This window comes from Podarcis raffonei, chromosome Z (genome assembly GCF_027172205.1).
Source record: "Podarcis raffonei isolate rPodRaf1 chromosome Z, rPodRaf1.pri, whole genome shotgun sequence".
NCBI classification, from domain to species: Eukaryota; Metazoa; Chordata; class Lepidosauria; order Squamata; family Lacertidae; genus Podarcis; species Podarcis raffonei.
The window spans coordinates 2810267-2834284 of record NC_070621.1 but is presented as its reverse complement, the minus strand read 5'-3'; the positions used below and the strand labels follow the sequence as shown (position 1 = coordinate 2834284).

General features: G+C 47.3%; 1 protein-coding gene across 12 annotated transcripts in view; it reads left to right on the top strand.

The window, feature by feature from the left end:
- DAB2IP (DAB2 interacting protein) overlaps nucleotides 1-24018 on the top strand; it is a 304877-nt gene that overhangs the window by 191256 nt on the left and 89603 nt on the right. The window contains exon 1 of one of the 12 annotated variants that reach the window (XM_053373760.1): nucleotides 14924-15344. The exons of the other annotated variants lie outside the window; for them this stretch is intronic. The gene's annotated coding sequence lies outside the window, so the exon portion shown is untranslated. Of the gene's footprint in view, nucleotides 1-14923; nucleotides 15345-24018 lie in introns of those variants that run through there. 12 annotated transcript variants of the gene reach the window in all.

Below are 24018 nucleotides of genomic sequence, written 5' to 3'. Positions count from 1 at the left end.
TTTGGGCATGAAAACTCATTGATATCCAGGTGTCATCATTGGCTCCACCCTATTCAAGCCTGGCTCCACCTGCAGGACTAGTAGCTCAGATGGGTTTCAAGCATCTGCTACCCCAGAATTCCACGCAAATCCAAACCAAGCATTTAAAGTGAACACAGTGGATGTTCCCCTCCCCCCTTTACGAAACCCTTCACTAAATAAAAAGCAGAAGATTCCAGTCTGCAAGAGCCTCTTGGGATTAGCAAAGCAACTGGCTTGCCCTCCTGTTCTCTCTGCATTCAAAGCCTGTTGGTGCTTCCAGCCTTCCTTTGTGGCTCCCTCTTTCCTGTCCTCCCTTCACTCTTAACTTCTCCCATTGCTAACTGCATTCAGTTTCAAGCAGATGTTGTAGGTTAACATGTGTCTGTATTTTTGGAAGTCAAAGTCATGCATTTAAAAAGATCTGTTTCATGCAAACTCTCAGCGACCTTGGGGAGGGGGGAATAGATTTCTTTTTTTCTTAAAGAGGGGAGTGGGAATCTAAAGTTTCTGCACTTGAAAGGGGAGACCTGGGCCTTTGGCTGATTCATCTGCCTCTCTCTCTCTCTCTCTCTCTCTCTAGCACTGTCATTAAAGAGTCATTCCTGGCTTTTAAGTGTGTGTTTCCGAGGGAGGGGCAGAATTCAAATTTCATTTCAATATATGGAGAAGATGCCTCTTCTCTTCTCTAAAGTGCAGGGTGTCTGAATTTCTGATAACTCCTCATGGAGCAGGATCCAGGAGGCATCTGCTGCTTTTGAAAAAGATCACATTGAAATGGGAGGTGTAGACGTGCTCCTTTAGCAAAGCAGGTGTGGAGGTGAAGGGATTAACCGTGCCAGCTTCAAAAGCAGAGAGACCTTGGCAGCAAGTTGCTCTCAGCCTGCGGAAAGGGAGAGGGGGCAACTCAAATATTAGCGGTGCTCCTGGAATTCTCCTCCTGGATTTTGGAGCCTCAGATTGCACACCATCCTGTTTCTAAACTGGAATGGAGAAACCCACCATTAAGAATCCTAGAATTGTCTGTCCACCTGAAATTCCCATCAACTTGTATTCAGAGACAGAAGTGTGTGTGTGTGTGTGTGTGTGTGTGTGTGTGTGTGTGTGTGTAAACAAATATAGGATTGTGATTGTGGATATTCCATCACAGCATAGCAAAATAACTCAGATTCCCTCTGTCCTTTACCTTTCAAGCGGTGACTGTGGAGAGTGGGTGGCTCTTTTTGGAGGGTTTAGAAAACTTTTATTTATGCTTGCTGTCTGCACATTATGTCACCTTCCCTCCAAGGGATGAGCATGCATGCATGGACTCCTCTCCTCCTTAATATCTTCACAACAACCCTGCAAGGTAGATAAAACTAAGAGAGAGTATAACTGGATCAATATTTCCCAGTGCGCTTTGTAGTTGAGCAGAGATTTGGATCAGGGATGTTTTTGTCGTTGAGTCTTGCCTGACTCTTCATGACCCCATAGACCAGAGCACGCCAGGCACTCCTGTCTTCCATTGCCTCCCGCAGTTTGGTCAAACTCATGCTGTCCAAACATCTCTGTCGTCCCCTTCTCCTTGTGCCCTCCATCTTTCCCAACATCAGGGTCTTTTCCAGAGTCTTTTCTCTTCTCATGAGGTGGCCAAAGTATTGGAGCCTCAGCTTCAGGATCTGTCCTTCCAGTGAGCACTCAGGGCTGATTTCCTTCAGAATGGATAGCTTTGATCTTCTTGCAGTCCATGGGACTCTCAAGAGTCTCCTCCAGCACCAGAATTCAAAAGCATCAATTCTTCAGCGGTCAGCTTTCTTTATGGTCCAGCTCTCACTTCCATGCATCACTACTGGGAAAACCAGAGCTTTAACTATATGGACCTTTGTCAGGAAAGTGATGTCTCTGCTTTTTAAGATGCTGTCTAGATTTGTCATCGCTTTTCTCCCAAGAAGCAGGCATCTTTTAATTTCATGACTGTTGTCACCATCTGCAGTGATCATGGAGCCCAAGAAAGTAAAATCTCTCACGGCCTCCATTTCTTCCCCTTCTATTTGCCAGGAGGTGATGGGACCGGTGGCCATGATCTTAGTTTTTTTGATGTTGAGCTTCAGACCATATTTTGCGCTCTCCTCTTTCACCCTCATTAAGAGATTCTTTAATTCCTCCTCACTTTCTGCCATCAAGGTTGTGTCATCTGCATATCTGAGGTTCCATATCCAGTTCTAACTGTAGATACTTGTCCCACAAAAGAGATTTCTCAGGAGACAGATGACGTGATCAGGCACTCCCATTTCTTTAAGAACTTGTCATAGTTTGCTGAGGTCGACACAATCAAGGAAGGAGAAGTAGATGTTTTTCTGGAATTCTCTAGCTTTCTCCATAATCCAGCACATGTTTGCAAGTTGGTCTCTGGTTCCTCTGCCCCTTCGAAATCCAGCTTGCCCTTCTGGGAGTTGGATCAGAGATATGCCCTCCATATGTCGTTGGACTCACAGCGCCTAAATGATGGGACTCCCTCCCACTGGAGGCAGAAATGGCCACCAGCTTGGAGGGCTTTAGAAGACAATCGGACAAATACATGGAGGGGAGGGCAATCAAAGGCTACTGGCCATGATGGCTCTGCTGTGCCTCCACAGTCAGAGGCAGAAAATGCTTCTGAATACAAATACATTGGCATCATCCATCAGGCTCTTCTTATGGTCTCATGACTCCAGCTGCCACCAGCTGCCAGAGACTGTGAGAGTACAGGGTCCACCAGCATCTGGAGGGTCACATGTTGAATCCTGGCAAGACAGAAGTACTGTTCTTGGGGGACAGGAGGCGGGCAGGTGTGGAGGACTCCCTGGTCCTGAATGGGGTAACTGTGCCCCTGAAGGACCAGGTGCACAGCCTGGGAGTCATTTTGGACTCACAGCTGTCCATGGAGGTGCAGGTCAGTTCTGTGTCCAGGGCAGCTGTCTACCAGATTCATTTGGTATGCAGGCTGAGACCCTACCTGCCCGCAGACTGTCTCGCCAGAGTGGTGCATGCTCTGGTTATCTTCTGCTTGGACTACTGTCATGCGCTCTACATGGGGCTACCTTTGAAGGTGACCCAGAAACTACAACTAATCCAGAATGTGGCAGCTAGACTGGTGACTGGGAGTGGCCACCAGACCACATAACACCAGTCTTGAAAGACCTACATTGGCTTCCAGTACGTTTCCGAGCACAATTCAAAGTGTTGGTGCTGACCTTTAAAGCCCTAAATGGCCTCGGTCCAGTATACCTGAAGGAGCTTCTCCACCCCCATCATTCTGCCTGGACGCTGAGGTCCAGCACTGAGGGCCATCTGGCGGTTCCCTCACTGCGAGAGGCAAAGCTACATGAAACCAGGCAGAGGGCCTTCTCAGTAGTGGAAGCCGCCCTGAGTGGCTGGGGAGACCCAGCCAGATGGGCGAGGTACAAATAAAAAAAATTGTTGTTGTTGTTGTTGTTATTGTTATTATTATTATTATTATTATTATTATTATTATTATTATTGACTTGGATCAGTTTGTTCCTAAAGTGGGCAGTGCTGCCCCCAGGAGGTGATGAGATTTCCTAGTCACGCAGTGATGGCCAAACTTGGCCCTCCAGCTGTTTTGGGACTACAGTTCCCATCATCCCTAACCACTGGTCCTGTTAGCTAGGGATGATGGGAGTTGTAGTCCAAAAACAGCTGGAGGGCCAAATTTGGCCATCACTGAAGTGGGATGCTAAGGGGCCCAGGGGCCACTGAAGGTGAAAAAGACTCTGAAAGGTGGTATCCCTGGATCAAGTTCATCAATTTTGTTGAAATTGTTAAACTGAGTAGTTTAAAAAATGGATCTTGAATAAAATGTGCAATTAATTGTTTTGGAATTTTTTCAGCCTAAGTCTTGCAAACTGCTATTCTGAATAATGCTTTTCATAGGGCAGGCTAGGGAGCACCAGGGGTGAGCTTATGGAACCACAGGGGCTGGGAAAAGTTTGGGAAACCAATGGCTTAGGTGTTGTGGCCAAAAGAGTCGCTCCTCCCCACCCCTTTTCCTTCTTTTACCAACCAGATAATGTTAAGTTCTTACCCCAGACTAGTATTTGTACAGAAGGGGATAAGCAGTTTAAATGAAAAACCCAAAAGTTTTGTAATGTGAGGGGAATCCTTTATTTTCATTAGAAACAAACAAACAAAATATGCATGATAAAGACTGGTTCCTTTTAGTGCCTTCAGGGTAGTGGCTTTTTTTTAAAAAAGGCAACCCAGTGGAGGGAGAGGCACAGGGAGAGAGATTCCCCCCTCCTTGTTTTTATTTCCCTTGCTGTGATGTGGGTTTTCTGTCATCGTGACAAGTGTAAGGAAAAATGGCTTGCAGTCTGGAATTACGACGAAGATAATGCCTTGATCCGACTGTCAGAGAGAGAGAGATTAATTCTCCCAAGCAGAAGCTGGCTGTGTGTTACAGAGACTTCACACCTGTGGGAAGGATGGAACACATCCAGGGTTGGGGCATGAGATTTTTATGGCACAGCAAGCCGTGGCAGAGAGACGTGCTCTGGTTCATATCCCAATGTGAAGGCTTCGCACATCAGAGAGGCAGTGGTGGTGCAGTGGTTAGAGCGTTGGACTAGGACCTGGGAGACACCAGGGGTCAAATCCCCATCTGGCCACATGAAGATGACTGGGTGTGACCTCGCTGCCTCTCTACCTCACTGGGTTGTTGTGGGGATTAAATGGGGGGGGGTCTTTCAAGGCACTGGAAAACTCTAAATGTATACCTGTTTGCGATCTGGATCTCCCAGCTCTGTAACTTGATAATAATGGGCAAACTGACAGCCCATGTCTGAGAGGGTTGAATGAGGGTTATAGCAGCCTCTGAGGACACAAGCAACTTATGGAACGATAACTTAATTAAAGTTCATTACATCACATTAGATATAAAAGTTGTGTTTATACTCCCACCTTTTTCTCCAGTGAACTCAAGGTGGCATTGCACACAGACTGGCGGAGAAACAGGAGTGTGGAGGGAGCGGACCGCCCCTGGCAGCACTATTCCGGGAGGGTGCCATCGTGGTGGCCCCCCCAGACATGTGCCATGCACCCCCCTGCACGCGCAGGGCACCATGCCCCACAGACAGTGCATCTCACCCCCAGAACGTGCGCCACCCCCCTGCTGACAGTGTGCCACGCGCCTGGGATGCACACCATGCCCCTGTGGCAGTGTGTCACGCCCCCTGGGGGGTGTCATGCCCCCCCCCCGGGGCTCCAGCCACACCCCCACCTGCTCTCTGCCCCCGGTAGCGAAGCATGCAGCTTTGCCACTGTATACACACACACACGGTAGCCAGGGTTCTGGGCGTTCCTGGCTTGCTTGCTGCTGGGCTCCTCCTGAACTCAGGGCAAGCATGCAGTTACGTGGTAGCCTCTCCTCCACTCCCTGGAGTGTCTGCTATGAACCATTGCTGCTGTTGTGCTTCTTTGCAGGAGGAGCAGAAACTGGAATCAAGCTGGGGGTTGCCGGAAGAGGGAGGGGTGGGTGGAATGGTCTGCTGCAGCAGGAGCATTGAGGAGGGGTGTGCTGCCAAGGGGGTGGCAGATCCCACCCTGCAAGGAGTGTGTGGCAGCAAGTTTTGACCTCTGCATGCAGTTTCCCCAAACGTTGCGCACATTCCTCCGGCTGAAGAATCTACATCATGAAATCTGTCAAACTGTGAGTTTCGAAGGCGGTTTGCTTTGCATTAAAATGTGAACTTTAGGAGACTTAAGAACAGAAGAAAATCCTAGCAGATCAGGCCACAGGGGACCCCATCTAGTCCAGCATCCTGTTCTTGCAGTGGCCAAGCAGATGCCGCAGTGGGAATCTCATAAGCACAACCTGAGCACAAGACCCCGTGCAGCTCTTTGTGGCTTCCAGCACTACTGCATCTGACTGTGGAGGCAGAACACAGCCCTCATGCTTGGTAGTGACTGATAGCCTTATCTTTCATGGATTTGTCTGATTTTAATTTACAGCCATGACCACCTCCTGTGGGACAGAGTTCCACAGTTTAGTTATGCACTGTGTGAATAAGTTACAGGTAGGTAGCCGTGTTGGTCTGCCGTAGTCGAAACAAAATTTTAAAATGGAAAAAATTCCTTCCAGTTGCACCTTAGAGACCAACTAAGTTTGTCACTGGTATGAGCTTTCGCGTGCATGCACACTTCTTCAGATACACTGAATCAGAAGTCACCAGACCCTGATATATGGTGAGAGGGTATTACTCAGAAGGGTGGTGGGAATGGGTGATTGGCTGATAGGTGTGGTAAACCTGTTGATGACTGTTAATGACCGCAGTTGGTCTTACAGGGAAAAGCAGTGAGATGGCTAAAAAAATTATCATGTATAATAAGATAAGAATCCAATGATTCGCAAATTCCCAACACCCTTCTGAGTAATACCCCTCCCCACCCTCTCACCATATATCAGGGTCTGGTGACTTCTGATTCAGTGTATCTGAAGAAGTGTGCATGCACACAAAAGCTCATACCAATAACTAACTGAGGTGGTCTCTAAGGTGCTACTCTAAGGGGACACGGGTGACGCTGTGGGTTAAACCACAGAGCCTAGGACTTGCCAATCAGAAGGTCGGTGGTTCAAATCCCCGCGATGGGGTGAGCTCCCATTGCTCAGTCCCTGCTCCTGCCAACTTAGCAGTTTGATAGCATGTCAAGTGCAAGTAGATAAATAGGTACCACTCCAGCAGGAAGGTAAACCGTGTTTCCGGGCGCTGCTCTAATTCGCCAGAAGTGGCTTAGTCATGTTGGGCACATGACTCAGAAGCTGTACGCCAGCTCCCTCGGCCAGTAAAGCGAGATGAGCGCCGCAACCCCAGAGTCATCCACAACTGGACCTAATGGTCAGGGGTCCCTTTACCTTTAAGGTGGAAGGATTTTTTTATTTTTTTATTTTGTGTGAATAAGGACTTTCTTTTGCTGGTCCTGTATCTCTGAACAATCAGCTTTATTGGGTCACAGACCTATGGCACAGATGTGTCTCTGGCTAAGAGAAGGTAGAGGGTGGCTTAGATTTCGCCAGTGCCCTCCTGTAATAAAAGTTGCACAGAAGGGCAAATTGCTGAGGAGGAACCTAGTAAGGGCCCCTGCAGCCAGGGACAGCAGGCTGCCACAACTGCTTCTGTCCAGAATTGCCCTAGAATTTCTGCTCTGCTCTGAGAAAATTGCATGTTTGGAGATGTCCCTTGGCAAACCTTCCTCCTTCTGGGTGCTGGATTTAGCCTGAGTGGAAGGGGCGAATCTCCCACATCACACTGACCACAGCCAGGCCTTGTAATTTCCACCCTTGCATGGAAATTTAGGCCTGCTCCCTTCTTGAAGATGAAGCTGAACTGATTTAGCAATTTGCACAAATCTGGATTCCTCCTTCGAGGGCATGAGCCCAGGACAGCCGGTTCTTTGGACAGCTGGCAAATCTTGAGCAAGCTCTGTTTGAGGTGTTGCCTCTAGAACCTGCTATGGAAAGAGCTCCAGATTTTGTCAAGTGGAAGCCCAGACCTCTGAACATGTGCAAAGTGTCTTCTGTCAAAGCCCCATAGGGTAAACACACAGTGAGACACAATTTAAACTGGTGCCTTCCTGGTTCATGCATAGGCTGCTACCCTAAGCCCAGTTACCTGGCCAGAGTGCATTCAATGGAACTTACTGTACTTCACTGAGTGGACGTGGTTAGGATTGCATTGAGTGGGGTTTGTGAAAATACTATCTCATGTTTAACCTCAGTCTCCAAGTGGAGAGAGGATCCAGGCCTTAGTTTCCTTGGCATGAAGACTGTTTACCCAGGTTTTGGTTTCCTTAGTATGAAGATCAATGGATACTGAGGGATCTTTGGGATATATAGTTTTATTTACACATCTATACAACCTGAGCATAGGTTGAGGGGAGTTCACAGCACCCCAGCAGACCTTGCTTCTCCTTTAGGTTTTCAGCGGAGCCCCAAGTCACAGCTTTGGGGTACAGCACAGAGCAAGACATACCTCTGTCTCCCCAGCTTCCAGCAGCAGCCAAAACACCCCTCACTGTTCTCCCTCCTAAGATGAGGTGCCATCCAGCCCCGTTGAGGTGGGAAAAAGCCCACCCACTTATCTTGAGGGTTACCTCTTTGGACATGTACAAGATGGTACTAAACTGGCAATCCAAGGCCATTCGCTTAACAAAGGAACTGGTTTGGCTAGTTTCCTCATATAGATTATAAACAGGATCACAGATTTGGAAGGAACCCACAGATACCACCCAAACTGACCCCCCCCCAAAACCTATAACAATACCTTTGCATGGTGTACACATGAAAACTGTTTTGGATGCCTTGGCAGAAAGATAATTGCAATCAATCAATAATAAATTTCATTCAACCTGTTGCCATCCCCTGCTCTATGAAGCCATGCATGTTTGAATATCTCTGTGTGTATGTGTGTGTGAGTTTAGAGAAAAGACAATTAAGAGGCAACATGATAGAAATTTATAAAATTATATGTGGGGTGGAGAAAGTGGACAGAGAAATGTTTTTCTCCCTCTCTCATAACGCTCGTGGGCATTAAATGAAACAAATGTTGGAAGATTCAGGACTGATGAAGTCTTTCACCATGCAGTTAAACTCTGGAACTCCCTTCCACAGGAGGCAGTGGCGGCCCCCAACTTGAACACCTTTAAAATAGGGTTGGATAGATTCATGGAGAAGAGGGCTGTCTGTGGCTCCTAGCCACAGTGGCTGTGCTCTTGTCCCCACAGTCAAAGAGAGCAGTACCTGAATGCCGGAAGCCACAGGAGGGGAGATTTGCTCCTGGATCCTGCTTGTGGCTTTTCCACTGGGGCATCTGGTTGGCCACCATGAGAAGAAGATGCTGGATTAGATGGGGCCTTTGGCCTGACCCAGCAGGCTCCTCCTATGTTCTTATATCTGGGGTGGTGTTTGCAGGCTGCTTTCTCTGGCCAACAACGTTTGGCAGGGAAGCAGGCTTTTGCAGCAAGCTTTAGCTCCGGTGGATGGCTTTTGCTCATGCCTTTTACACTGGTCCCTGCAGATCAGCACCTGAATTATTCAGAGCACACACTGCTAGTACTACCCGCAGTGTGATGGAAAGTGCACAGAGCTCAAGGCCAACCGGGGGGGGGGGGGCGGCACACTGCTGCCTGTAGCTTTCCACAGCCCCTTCTGCTTTCAGCTATATTGGGTAGACAATTCGTTGCACAATCCCTGCTTCCCAAAGGCAGTTGGAGGTTTCAAGCAGCCTCTTCCAATCTCCGAAAACCTCCTTCTTGTGGGGTGTAACTACTTATGGCCCCGTCTGCTTATTTACAGACTTGGGGCTGCTACCCTTGCTTGTGATGCCACCCTCTGCCTGCCCACTTACCCCCCAACAACCCCTCCTTGCCAACCCTCCCCACTTCCTTTACAGCTTCCCAACCCCAACCCCACCCCTCACATGTCCTTCAAGCTCCCATCACGTCCTTGCAGCTCCTCTGTGCCCTTCCACCCCTGCTTAATTCAAATCACTCTCTAAAAACCTGCCTTCTCTCTTCCGCCCCATTCCCTGAGTTCATGCAACCTCTTTCGGGGTTTTTTAAATCTTGTGAAACAAATAAACAAGCTCAAATCCAGGACTGAGATGCGGTACTACAGATTCTCCAATGGGGGCTGCATGATGACAGCCTTCCATATTTATGTACTTAGGAAGGTACAACAGCCGAGCAGATGGGGGCAGGCAGAACCTGCAGAGGGCCAGTCCTTTTAAAGCTGCACCACTTCCTCAAAACAAAAACAAAACAAAACCCAGTGTCCTTGGACGACCCCCTTCCACTAGTTTTGAGATCATTTGACACCCCCCCCAAACCCCTGCAATGCACTAGACCAAGGGTAGCCAATATGTTGTCCTCCATATGCTGCTGGACTACTACAACAACCATCATCCCTAACCACTGGCCATGCTAAGGGGGGCTGATGGGAACTGTAGTCCGCCTAACACCTGGAAGGCACTGCACTGGTCACCCTGATCTAGATGAGATAAAACAGCTTCCTGTGTTCCTCAGCCTTGGGAATGGACCGTGCAGAGAGTAGTGCCTTTGAGCATGTACAAAGAGTCTTCAACCTCACGTCTCGCAGGGAGGGAACCACCAGAAGGCCCTCAGTATCCTGGACCACTAGCCATTCCGCAGTTGCCAACTTTTAAACACCTTTTGGAAATGGTTATAATTGGCTGTAACTTATGGTACATCTGTTGTAAATATATATATATATGATTTTAACTGCATGGTTTTATGTTTGGATATTTGCAGCATAGCATTATATGAACATTTTTATAAATGAATGAATGAATGAATGAATGAATGGAACCACTTTTGTGTTGGCCTGCACCTCTTGTTTCAGTTAGAAGATATACCCAGGGGGTGTGTGGGTGTGGGTGTGCGTGCATCTGATTGTGAGCACATCATCAAGTGGTTGTAAGGTTTTGTTTTCTGGCTTTCCTCACACAATACAAAAAATCTGTGAATGCTTGGATGTGGCTGATTCATCCAAACAGCTGTCTCCATCCCCGCCCACCTTTTTATTCATCTTTTGCCTATCCACAATGGGATCCAGGGAGCTCCTGAAGCTGCAAAATGAATGGGGGGCACATCCCTTTGATTTAAAGGCTTTGTTTATGAAGTGGGGAGGGGTGGGGTGGGGAGAACGGAGACCCCGACCCCTCAACCAGCGAAAAATTTGTCCTTTGCTCTGAAACTGAGAGGCTCTCTCCAGACCAGGCACAAGATGCAACCTATAATCAGGGCTTGGGTGGTGACTAATCTCCATCCACTCTGAAAATGTCCAATTATTAACAGATGAGGATGATAATACAGCGGGGTAGTGTTGATTTGGTTTGTTTTATTTAAAAAGGTCATCCGGCTGCAATGTACAGGCAGCCTTTGACTGTTCCCTTAATTTTTAAAATAAAACAACAACATGTGCTCTCTCGCCTGCATCCCTTTTGACTGCAGCAAGGGGGAAGGTGCTTCATTGACATGATTTGGTGGGTCTGAAAGAAATAATTCTAGGCCTGTGTGAGGCAGCCTTCCTCGACTGCCTTCTGTCTTCCTCAGGAATTATTTTTGGGACTTGGGATGGCATGGCAGGGTGTGGTCAGTTTGTGGGGAAGGCTCATGGAATGGATCCTCCTTTCCACCCACCAACCTATTCCCTAACCTTTCAGTTTTTCTGTTTTGCGATATGCAGGACATCAGGAGTGTGTGGGGAGGAATTTGGTTAAGGACACAGCTGAATGCCAGTCTTCTTTATCTTGTTGGCATCCAACTGTCTGGAGAAGCAATGGAGTGTGTCTCTGGGAGTGAAGCCAAACTGCTGTGTTAGCAGCAACCAAGTGACCTACCAGGGGCACAAGTCTGGGCAGCGTGTCTGGAGGTCCTGGGCTGCGCAGACAACAAGACCCTCCTTTTGGCCACACTGATGTGGTGCAAAGGAAAGCAGAGCAAGACCTTTGGCACCAGCTGGCACCTGCCAGAAGGAGGCTTACAAGGCGCCATCTTGGGGACTCTGCTCCAGATTTGTGTATAATAATAATAATAATAATAATAATAATAATAATAATATTTATACCCCACCCATCTGGCTGGTCTTCCCTGCCACTCTGGGTGGCTTCCAACAAAATATTAAAATACAGTGGTACCTCAGGTTACATATGCTTCAGGTTACAGACTCCGCTAACCCAGAAATAGTACCTCGGGTGAAGAACTTTGCTTCAGGACGAGAACAGAAATTGCACAATGGCAGCAGGAGGCCCCATTAGCTAAAGTGGTGCTTCAGGTTAAGAACAGTTTCAGGTTAAGAACGGACCTCCAGAACGAATTAAGTACTTAACCCGAGGTACCACTGTACCGTAATGCATCAAACATTAAAAGTTTCCCTTCTCCTTAGCCTTTTCCTCTCCCAAAGATGTCCTGCAAAGCAGCAGAGGCTGAGGACCAGAGTCTTCCTTCTCCTTCTCCCTTCCCAGGTGGACGGTCTCCATCCACCTGTCTCCAAATTTTGTGATGAGGCTGAAGGAGGGCATGCAGCAGAGCCAGGGAGGTGTGTAGCCTGGAAAGATTTTGCAAGGGCCAGCCAGATAGAGACTCCCCACTGCTGGTTTCGGGAAAATCACACCAAATGTGAGGTATATCATACAGAGAAGCAACTGCTACCCTCCCTCCTGGGAAGGTTCAGCAGGGCTCTTAGCAGCCTCCCATTATCATTTCACACAGGTTCTAGCCTCACACAGCGCCACCAAACACCAACTCACCGCTTGCTGCCTGAGCACCTTATCTCAAGGTTTTAAGCTGGGCTTGCTTCCCAAGAGCTCATCTCCCCCGCCTCAATTGTTTTTGCTGAAGCAAGGTGTGCAGCCCAGCAGGTGCCAGGAGCTGCCTCCCACAGGAACACTCCATGGCACCAGCGGTAACTATTCTCTGTAAACTCTTCGTTTCCAAGAGTACTTTCCAAAGATAATCTTCTCCACTGCATTCAGCAGGTGAGGTCTTGGGGTGAAGGGTGGGGTGGAGAGGCAGTAAAAGTCTTGAGAAGCCAGAGGGTACTTCCAAAAAGGTGCACATTTAAGAATATAAGAACACAGGAAGAGCCCTGAGGCTAGATCAGGCCAATGGTCCATCAAGTCCAGCATCCTCTTCTCAGTGTGGCCAGCCAGGTGTGTCAATGGGAAACTCACAAGCAGAACCTGAGTGTAGGAGCAATCTCCCCTCCTGTGTTTTCTAACAGCTAGTATATCTCTGTCAATTTCTGTCTATTGGTGAGGGAGTCCACCTCCACAAACAAAATCCTTTTTTTAGAAAAATGGGGTGGGGTGTGTTTGTGTTTAAACCCTACCACCGAGGCTGCTGTGTTCTATATCTGCCACTCTCAGCCACTTCACAGATGCCACGATGCCTCGCCCCCTCGGTTTTCCTTCCGGCAATCTGCTCTCACCAGTTGCCAATTAATTGCATATTGGTGTCTGCTCTCTTCCAGCAGTCTCGATAAACACAAGGAAGGCAGAATTTGAACAAACTCAGTCCTGACTGCTGCGGGGAGGGGGGGTGGGGTCTGTTGGCAGGCAGAATGAAAATCTGTCATTGTCTCGGGCATGTTATCTGCTTGCTTTTGAAAGCAGACTTGTGGGGAAGGGGATGGGCAGAAGTGCTTTGCTGTTTCACTCCAGAGATGGTAAAGGATGCTGAGCCCCCAAGTGTTGCTGTGTTCTTGTCTTCTTCTTCTAAAGTGTTTGATACGATAATCTTTATTGTCATTGTCCCATACAGAACAACGAAATCGAAAAATCTACATAAAACATTCAAAACCCAACAAGCCTGCTATCCCAGCTATCCCAGCCTGGTTAGCCCCCTAAAAACTCTGATACCCCATTTTAAAATACAGTGGTACCTCGGGTTAAGTACTTAATTCGTTCCAGAGGTCTGTTCTTAACCTGAAAGTGTTCTTAACCTGAAGCACCACTTTAGCTAATGGGGCCTCCTGCTGCTGCTGTGCTGCCAGAGCACGATTTCTGTTCTCATCCTGAAGCAAAGTTCTTAACTTGAAGCACTATTTCTGGGTTAGCGGAGTCTGTAACCTGAAGCGTATGTAACCTGAAGCGTATGTAACCTGAGGTACCACTGTACAATATACTCCCATAGAGACTCCTTACACTGCGTTTAAAACCAAAATCACATTTGGATAAAAGCTGTTTCTCAGGCGGCTAGTCCTAGTCTTTATAACCCTGTACCTTCTTCCAGAAGGCAGAAGCTGAAAGAGATCATTTCCAGGGTGCGCACTATCCTGCACTATTTCTGCAGGTTTCTTATGATACCTGGAAGCATAGATTTGATCTAAGGTAGGAAGAGTGCACCCAATTATTCAGGGTGGAAAAAGGCTTTTGTTGCTGGACTGCCCTTCAAGTCAAACACACACACACACACACATATATGCCAATTCTGTTTGTTTCAGAACATATTTTTGTCATGAGGGACTTTTTCGTGCAGCGTGAAAAAATGTTGGAAGATTAAGGACAGATAAAGTCCTTCGGCATGCAGCACGTAGTTAAACTATGGAACTCACTACCACAAGAGGCAGTGATGGCCACATCCATGGACAGCTTTAAAAGAGGCCTGGAAAGTCGGTAGAGCATGAGACTCTTAATCTTGGGGTCATGGGTTCGAGCTCCACGTTGGGCAAAAGGAGGTTGGACTAGATGACCCCCATGGTCCCTCCCAACTCCACAGTTCTATGATTATTTTAAGCACCTGTAAACATTGCCTCCCCCTCCCTGATTTGTTCTGGCAATAATTGAGTCCCCAAATACTGTATTTTCTAACAAGGCTAATGGACAATACAGTGCAGGCTATTGGCAACCAACCTCAGACCATCCGATTTAGACAGAGCTTGCCTTGCAGCCTGGAGCTTCAAAGGCAAAGCTTGGAAGCCTCTAAGGAGCCACAGACCTGCCAATCTCTCTGTGCTCGGGAAGAAGGCTAGTTTAAGAGGGGATGCTGTATAATCTGTCTGAAATCCGCCCATAAGGACCCCAGAAAGCCACAGCCTCTCTGCTTGGGTCAGGTCTTTTACCATCTCCCCAGTAGTCACATCCCTTCATGGAGAGAACATACGATCTTGCTAATACAGTATCCTGCACCCTAGGCTGGGCTTTGGCAGATGTGGCAGCCAGTTTAGATGCGACATTGCACAGTGGCCTCTGGATAACAAAATCTGTTTGAACTTGGCCCTGTAGACCACCGGCAACCAGGTCAAAGCCAAGAGAAGGGCGTCTCTAAGCATCCCCAGAACGCCTCTCGATCCAGACTTTGCTGTTGCTCAAACCGCTGGGAAAGCAGAAAAAGAGTCTATTCGGTGTGCAATCAGTTCAGCGCGAGGGGAAGCCGCACCGTAGTTTTGAGTACATGCACGATCTGTTCTCTCCTATTTCCCGATTCCCAAAGGAAGGGAAGCGAGGAGGAGGGCGGGCCGGCAGCGCAAGCGAGGGGCCGGGCCGGGTCGGGCTCGCCTTTGTCTCCTCCCTTCCCGCGGAACGAGCCAGCCGAGAGAAGGAGGCTGGATTGCACCCGGGCTGAGTCCGCCTTTGCTGCTGCTGCTGCTAGGTCGAACCCCCAGGAGGATTGGGGCCTGGAACAGAAGGAAGAGGAGCAGCGCCCGCTCCACTCCCCGAGCCGAGGCAGGCTGGAGAGCAATGGTGGCCAGCGCCAGACACTGCTCTGTGGGGCTTTCGGCGTGGCGCCTCCTCCTCCGAGGAGACCCGCAAGTGGCGGAGACGGCTGCCAAGGTAGGGGCGCTGCGACACGGCCGGATCAAATGAACGCCCGCCTCGTTTGTTCACGAGCAAGCCCCTCGGGGGTTCTGGTTGCAAGCGCGATTCAGAGCTTGCAATGGGGAGATGGCTCAGCGGCGATCGTGCGCTTCCTTCCATCGGGAATCAGGCCCAGGGAAGGCGGCGGCGCTGGCTCTGCCCGGCGGCAAGGCGTCCTGGCAGCAAGCTCTCTTGCACGCATTGGGGGGGGGGCTTGCTCCAGAGTAAATGGGCGTTGGCAGAATCAGGTGCGGGCTTGCTCGAGAGCAACAACCGGTGCCGCGCGGGATGGCGCGCTTGGCAGCGGCGGCAGATGTTGCACGCGCTTCCTCCTGAGGGAACACTCCCGCTCCGTGGGATGCAGCGGGGTGGTCGCCTACTCCTGAGTAAACGTAGTTCCTGGAGTGGTTGTTTGTGACATGGGGCAGGGCCGTTTTTAGGTTTGATGAGGCCCTGAGCTCCTGAAGGTAATGGGGCCCTTTATATGTCCAGCTGTCCTTTGTCAACAACAAATGGTCGCTATTTTTTGTGTTGAATATATGATGTATGGTAATTGATGGACCTAATAGGTATCTCAAGCCGTTTGCACGTAACAAGATATGTATTTTATCAAAGTAATTGTTGAACTGAAATACAATTAAGAAGAAGTATATTAATAGTGAATCTGGGGGGCCATGAGAGTGGGGCCCTAAGCTATAGCTTGTTTAGCTTATACGTAAATCCAGCACTGGATGGGCTCACGGGGGTCCCTTTTATATCCTCACAACAATCCAGTGAGGTAGCCCCCCCCCAAAAAACAGCCCCAGCCCACTATCAGCTCCTTGTTTGAGCAGTAATGGCATATTTGCATAGCTCAACATTTAACACCAGACTTCTTCAAGGTGGTTCCCTCCAGATGTTTCAGACTGTGGCTGTGTTCATACCCTCTTATTTCATTTCCCCTCCATTCCCCTACCTCTCAATTCCTGCATTATAGCTTAGCTTTCCCTAGGACACAGAAGCACCTTTTTGGAATGCCTGCCAAATAATGTGCAAGTTTAGCTCTCTTTGAGCCAGTGGTGGTGCAGTGGTTAAAGGGTTGGACTAGGAACTGGGAGGTTCAAGTGGGGGCTCAGCCCTGGAGCTCACTGGGTGACCTTGGGCCAGGCACAGCCTTCCAGCCTGACCCCCCTCTCAGTCTTAGAAACTGATATATGAAAGCTAGGAGCTGAATGGCACCTTAAACCTAGGTTGTTGTGCACAGCAACGGAATGTCTAGTCGTCGTTTTTTAGTAACAAGAATACTAAGCTGAAAATGAATGAACTGCAGCTAGAATCTTACGTTCATTTTTCACATGGTCTAGTCCTCATCTGAAGAATGCAAAAAACAAAGTCATGCTTCCCCTCCCAACTGCCCCCCCTAATATTCTTAAGAGGATCTCTTCTCCATTCTTCAGAGAATGGCTGGAAGTGGGGAGGCAGAAAAAAGATCATCTTTCTTTCCACTCTGCAGACAAGCCCTGGATTCTCCCTGAAAACTCCTTTCCTTCATATAAATAGATATTTTTGGCACCACAATTAACACATATTAAAGGCCTACACAACTGATGGCAGAGACACCACCTTGAGTGTCCAGTTTGCAAACCTAGGACTTAAATGTCCTTCAAAGGTCCCACTCCAAAATTTGTTTTGATTTTAAGCATCACTGTGAGAGTCTGAGGTAGATAACACTTTAACATGCACTACTTAAACCAGTGATGGCCAAACTTGGCCCTCCAGCTGTTTTGGGACTACAACTCCCATCATCCCTAGCTAACAGGACCAGTGGTCAGGGATGATGGGAATTGTAGTCCAGCTGGAGGGCCAAGTTTGGCCATCACTGACTTAAACCGTCAAAAACTAACTGGCTTGTATATTTCAAATTAAAAGCACGTTATATATTAAAAGTACATTAAACAAGGTAACTAAAACCTAAACAAAACATGTTGGGTTGAAAAGAAAAGAAAGTTTTCAGGCCCCCAATCCATGCACATTTTACTTGTGAGGAAGCCACATTGAACTTGGTAGGGATTTACTTCCGAGTAACAGTGGCAACTTTAATCTGAAATCTTAGGCGAAGTATTGCACCCAGAGCTCATAAACTTCTCCCATTTATGAAATTCCCTGTTGCAAAACATGCCTAGAACAATGGGAGTTTTAAACACTGCCTACCTCGGAGTTGTGAAGGTTTAAAGATGGGGAGACAGAGAACTATGTTCACTATCTTGAGCTCCTTGGAAGAAATGGTGGGATATAAGTGCAATAAATAACCAAATAAATTTCTGTATTGTTTGCAAATGGATATTTTTCTGGATGCAAATCACACAGAGTGATAAACTTGCACAGTATTCCAGTGACGTTCAGAAAGTGTTTTTCACATCACGTGTAAGCTTCAAATCTAACTTGGAAAATTAACAGGGAAACATCTGGAAAATGGAGGAAACTCCCATGTGAATTCAGCTTGTGACTCCCATAGACCCCAGGAAGGCTGTTCTAGCCATTACACCACACTGCTTATTTTACTTGCATCCAGTGCAAGGAGTTCTGTGCAGGCTGTTTGGGAGCTCAGGCTGGAATGCAGTTTTGGAAAGAGGAAACAACTTCTCTGTGTTTGAAGTTGCTGCTGGTTATTCCACCCGTCTTTGGCCATCCTCCCTCAGTGACTTTCTTTGTAAATTGCCAAACTGGGATTGGCAAGGGTTCAAATCCCCACTTAGCTATGATGGGCCAACCTCACAGGGTTGCTGGGTGGAGAAAAGTGGGGTTCGAGAAGCATGCATGCTGCCCAGATAGGGCATATCATTTTACGGGAATAAAACACAATTTTTGCTAATTTCTTAAGTGATTAGTCTTAACAATATATTTTTGGGTGTGAGGAATTCAAATCTGCTATTATTTTTGTGATTGGACAACATTTACGGTAACTTGGCAAGTCTACGTCTGATGAGGAAACACATAAACTGCTTTCAGAAAACCAAATAATTTTTATTTTACCACCTGAAAATTTCATTTCACTTTTAATTAGTATACTGCCTTTCTATATTACTATACACAAGGCAGTTTACAAGCTGAAGAAATAACAAAGATCACACACCTTATAACAATCTGATTCAATACAAAAAGCCATAATAACATAACTTTAAAATAAACAATGTATCAAAAAAGTAATATTCAATAATCCATTAGAATATAATAGTACACAATAAAATTTAATATCAGCAAATAATAATTAAACAGAAATTTGCTCTTAATAAGTAATTACTAAACCATAATCAATAAAAATAACAGCAATTCACAATGCTTAAAATACCACAATGCATATAAAACCATGTAAAAAGATCAAATGGAGAAACAACAACACACAACGTATAAAATGCTAAATGGTAATGATAAAGGATAATAAATTATTGTTGTTGTTGTTGTTGTTACTATTATTATTATAACTGCAAGTACTTGGCAGTCGTTTTTAATTATTTCTTTGCAGTTTTATATACAATTTACTTACCAAGCGAAACTAAATTATATTAATTTAACCAAAATATCTTTTGAATTCCCAAGTCATGTTGCAACTTTTTAGCATTTCTCATTTTTGTAGTTCGAAAGTTGAAAAATTCAACACGCCTGCGAAAGGTGGAAATCCCTGCATTTGTGTAACAAACAAAACAACGGTGCCCTAAAATGGCTAGGCTGAGACTACCTGGAGAAAGTTGCCCCAAAGGCTTTGAACCCAGAACTTCCTGGCCTAGCCTCTGTGCTCTCTGCCTAATGCTTCACACTGGCCTTGATAATGCAACAAAGCACTGCAGACCCTCCCCACAAAAAAGGAGGTATAGCTGGGGGAAGGGCTGTGGCTCCATGGTAGAGCACCTGCTTTGCATGCAGAAGGTCCTGGGTTCAGCTTCCCACCTCTCCAGTCCAGGTCGGGTCAGGAGAGCCACTGCCAGTCTGGGCTGCCAATACTGAGTTGGGTGGAATAGTTTAAGGCTTCGGACATTAAACCACTTTGTATTAAGGGACACAAGGACTAGAATGGTGCTTAATTTTTTAAGGAGCAGACCAAAACTTAATGTCTGAGCACCTGCTCTGTTTGCTGAAGGTCATAGGCTCAATTCCCACGCCACCCTAGCACCTCCCCACACCTGGTAGGGCTGGGAAAGCTGCCACCCTAGAGCGCTGCTACTGATCAGTGTTGACCCTGCTAAGCTCAATGGATCAGGGGCTGACTTGTTTATGAGGCAACCTCCCTTGGTTCTTAATATTATATTAAAAAGCAGACCATTTTGTTAGCATCGCTCGTGATCTGGGAAATGTCCCTAGGCGCTGAGCGTTGAAACAAAATGCGGTCATCTTGCCATTTCTCTGTCTCTTGCTCTCCTGGCTGCTGCTATGGAAAGAAGGTGGATGTTCTGTTCCTTACCCTTTTTTTCACTTTCGTTTCTTAATTATTCCAGGCTGGTGAGAAACTGAGCTAGATGATAAGAGAACTAAGCAGATTTCCAGCAGCTGCTGAGATAACCACTCTGGCTTCTAGTCTTTGCTTTGAAAGTTTGTGGTGGGAAAGTAGAGGAGGCGCTTCCTGCCTTCTGAGGTGTCAATTTGTTGACACGTTTCTGTTATTCCTCCTGTTTCTTGGCTCAGTGTACAAAGCAAGCAGCCAGAAAATCAGAGGATGTGAATTTCCTTTTTTTTAAAAAAAAGGGAGGAAAAGCGAGAGCCAGCCAGCTGCTCCCCCCCCTCAAAAAACCCCCCAATTGCAAGCATCACAGACTTGGATAAAAGCGACACAGCTTTTATTAGAATTTTACAAGTCAGTTCAGTGTCTTGTGATGCTCCGGGTAAGACCTTCAAAACCTTGCTGGTTTGATGATGGAATCTTCAGAGTGACCCCATGAAGGGGGACTGTGCTTGTTATACCTATTTGGCAGAAGGAATGATGCTTATCTTAGGCCTTCGGGGTCCATGCATGGCTGAGGGAAGGCTATCATTGCCCCCCTGTATGCTTCCTAGTCCCCCCCCCCAAAAAAATTCCATAATGTTCCATTCATGCTCAGTCCTAAGGAACTCTCCTTGTAGCTTGTTGGGGAGGAAGAGGGTGAGAAGTTCTCATGTTTTGCAAATGTTAAAATGGGGAAAATGTTATGACCTATCTATATAGAGATATATAGTACGTTTCTGAGCACAATTCAAAGTGTTGGTGCTGACCTTTAAAGCCCTAAATGGCTTTGGTCCAGTACAGTGGTACCTCTGGATGTGAACGGGATCTGTTCCGGAGCCCCGTTCACATCCTGAAGCGAACGCAAGCTGCGTCTGTGCGTGTGCGCGGGTTGCGATTTGCTGCTTCCGCGCATGCACGTACGTCATTTTGAGCGTCTGCGTGAGCGGCAAAACCCGGAAGTAAGTGCTGTGGAGTGCAACCCGAAAATGCTCAACCCGAAGCATATTTAACCCGAGGTATGACTGTATACCTGAAGGAGCGTCTCCACCCCCATTGTTCTGCCCAGACACTGAGGTCCAGCTCCAAGGGCCTTCTGGCGGTTCCCTCCCTGCAAGAAGCCAAGTTGCAGGGAACCAGGCAGAGGGCCTTCTCTGTGGTGGCGCCCTCCCTGTGGAACACCCTCCCACCAGATGTCCATGAGAACAACAACTACCAGATTTTTAGAAGACATCTGAAGGCAGGCCTGTTTAGGGAAGCTTTTAATGTTTGATGGATTACTGTATTTTAGTATTTTGTTGGAAACTGCCCAGAGTGGCTAGGGAAGCCCAGCCAGATGGGCGGGGTATGTATGTATGTATGTATGTATGTATGTTTGTATGTATAAATAAATATTATTATTTAGATAGTTTCTGCATTGATTCCTGCATTGCAGGGGGTTGGACTAGATGACCCTTGGAGATCCCGCCCAATTCTACTTTTCTTTGAGGTCTTACTTTATAGGCTATGTTTTACAGCAGGCTTTGCCAACCTGGTACAGGAACTTCTGCCTATAAAAATGTGGTAGCTCTGTGTCAAACGGGCACAAGCGTTATCTACATGGGGATTCTTTTGTATGTAAAAAGCAAACTGTGTGTTTGTTTGTTTGTGTGTGTGGTTTCTGTCAGGTTCGGCGACTGCCTTTTCTTTGGTTGGCTGCTGTGTATGATTACAGTATTTACTTGGCATGCAAAATTTAACTGACCTGGCCAGCTTGGCAAGGACGCTCTTTTACTGTTTGCAGATTATTATTGCACAGGCTGCTCCACAGCCCTCCTCCTCCTCCTCCTCCCAGCATTCCTTGAAGCGAACAGCACAATATTCACGTGTGTGTTGCTGCCTTCACAGGTGCTCACTTGAGGCTCATAGGCAACGGCTTGCCTAAAATCAGCTTGTGGATGGTGGCAAGGATAGTAATGCTGTTCAGAGAATTGCAGACGATTTGCATGCATTATCTTCATAGGCTTAGCTGGACCCAGGCCAATAACCTGCTTGTATTGTCAGCCTTAGGGACGCGGGTGGCGCTGTGGGTAAAACCTCAGCGCCTAGGACTTGCCGATCGCATGGTCGGCGGTTCGAATCCCCGCAGCGGGGTGCGCTCCCGTCGTTCGGTCCCAGCGCCTGCCAACCTAGCAGTTCGAAAGCACCCCCGGGTGCAAGTAGATAAATAGGGACCACTTACTAGGGGGAAGGTAAACGGCGTTTCCGTGTGCGGCTCTGCCTCGCCAGCGTAGCTTTGTCACACTGGCCACGTGACCTGGAAGTGTCTCCAGACAGCGCTGGCTCCCGGCCTCTTGAGTGAGATGGGCGCACAACCCTAGAGTCTGGAAAGACTGGCCCGTACGGGCAGGGGTACCTTTACCTTTACCTTTTATTGTCAGCCTTAGTCCTGAGTCATATGAAGTCATAGTAGAGAGTGTCTCTGAGCCTCTGCAGAGTGTACATTGTGTGGCAGGTGTCAGCTGCATGCATGCATGGCAGACTAGCAGTGTTTCCCAGGGTCACGACTTGCTGGCATAGCAGGGGGTTGGACTTAATCAATGTTTCTTAACCCTGGGTCCTATAATCCTTGACCACTAGTCCTGCTAGCTAGGGACGATGGGAGTTGTAGTCCAACAGCAGCTGGGGACCCAAGTTTGAGAAACACTGGACTAAATAATCCTCTGGGTCAGTTCTGTGGTTTTGTGAATATATAAACCTGCAAACTCCATTCAGAAGCTAAATTTATTGAGCTCAATACTTTTCGTATTCCAGAAATAAGAAGCTGAGGGACGGATGGTGGGGTGGCCCAGGCTATGGGTGGAGTTGTCTACACTCTGCTTTAAAAATAGTTTAATAATCTGCAGCCTGGCAATCCATCTTCCAAGACAGGTGAGCAAAAGAAGATTCTGTTGGACCAGACCAGTGGTCCATTGAGTTCAGCACCCTGTTTTCACACTGGCCAAGCTGATGCCCATTATGGGAAACCAGGGAGCAGAGAAAAAGCACAATAGAAACATTCTCCCCTCCGGTGGTTTCCAGCAACTGCTATTCAGAACTTATTGTTTGTTAAGATCGCATCAGGGTTCTGGCAACTGGGAAGATTCAGATGGCATCAGAAGAGAACATGTTATGTCCTTCAGGTATGTTGAAGATCTGGATGTGTAAAATATCTGATACTGATTGAAGCACTGAGTCCAGACTAAGGGAGAATATCAGGATGGCAGTTCCACAGATTGAGTAGTTGAGGAATGAACTATTGCATGATTGCTGATTATGTCCAACCAAGAGGGGCACTTTAGGATGAACTTCAGCGTAATCGTAACCAGAGAAGACTTGGGCTAATGATCATCTGATAAATGGATTTTTTAAAAAATCAAATGATTTCTGACCCTTCCAGTATAGCTTATTTGGCATTGGGGATGGAATGGGCTGACTGAATTTTCAAACCAGCAATGTATGCCTACTTTTCTCCCCTATTGGCAGAAGTGCTGTGCTACTTTAAATGGCTTAAATAAAAGTGGTTTTTTTACAAAAAGAAGAAGCATTGCTTCCTCTTACTGTCGGAGCAGAGCAAACATGGATAGTAGCCATCCATCGCCTTCCCCCAACCCCATGAATTGTCTCAGTTCCCTTTTTAAAACAATCCAAGTTGGTAGCCCGCACTGCCTCCTGCTGGAGGGAGTTCCGCAGTTGGACTTTGCACTGCGTGAAAAAGGACTTTCTCTTATCTGTCCTTCCAGCATTCAGCTCCATCGGATGCCCAGGAGTTCTAGCATTACGAAAGAGACAGGGAAACTTCTCTCTGTGCGCTTTCCCCATGCTGTGCATCATTTTATAAACTCCAATCATGTCTCCTCTTACTCACCTTTCCTCTAAAGTAAAAGGTCCTCATATGGGAATCGCTCCATCTCCTTGATCATCTTTGGCCGCCCTTTTCTGAAACCTTTCCAGCTCCAGCATATCCTTTTTGACCCCATGATGTGCGCAAGCAAGGCAGATTTGTATGTTCCTTGTTGTAAGCTGCTTGTTCTGTGGCATCTGAGATTCCGCCAGGCTCTTCCCACACACCTAAGCATCAGCTCCTGTTTGTGGTTTCCAACATTAGAGCGTTGGTCAAGGAGTTGCGACGCCCACTTTCCCACCCCTGCTCTGTCCTGAAGCTCAACAGGGGACACCAGG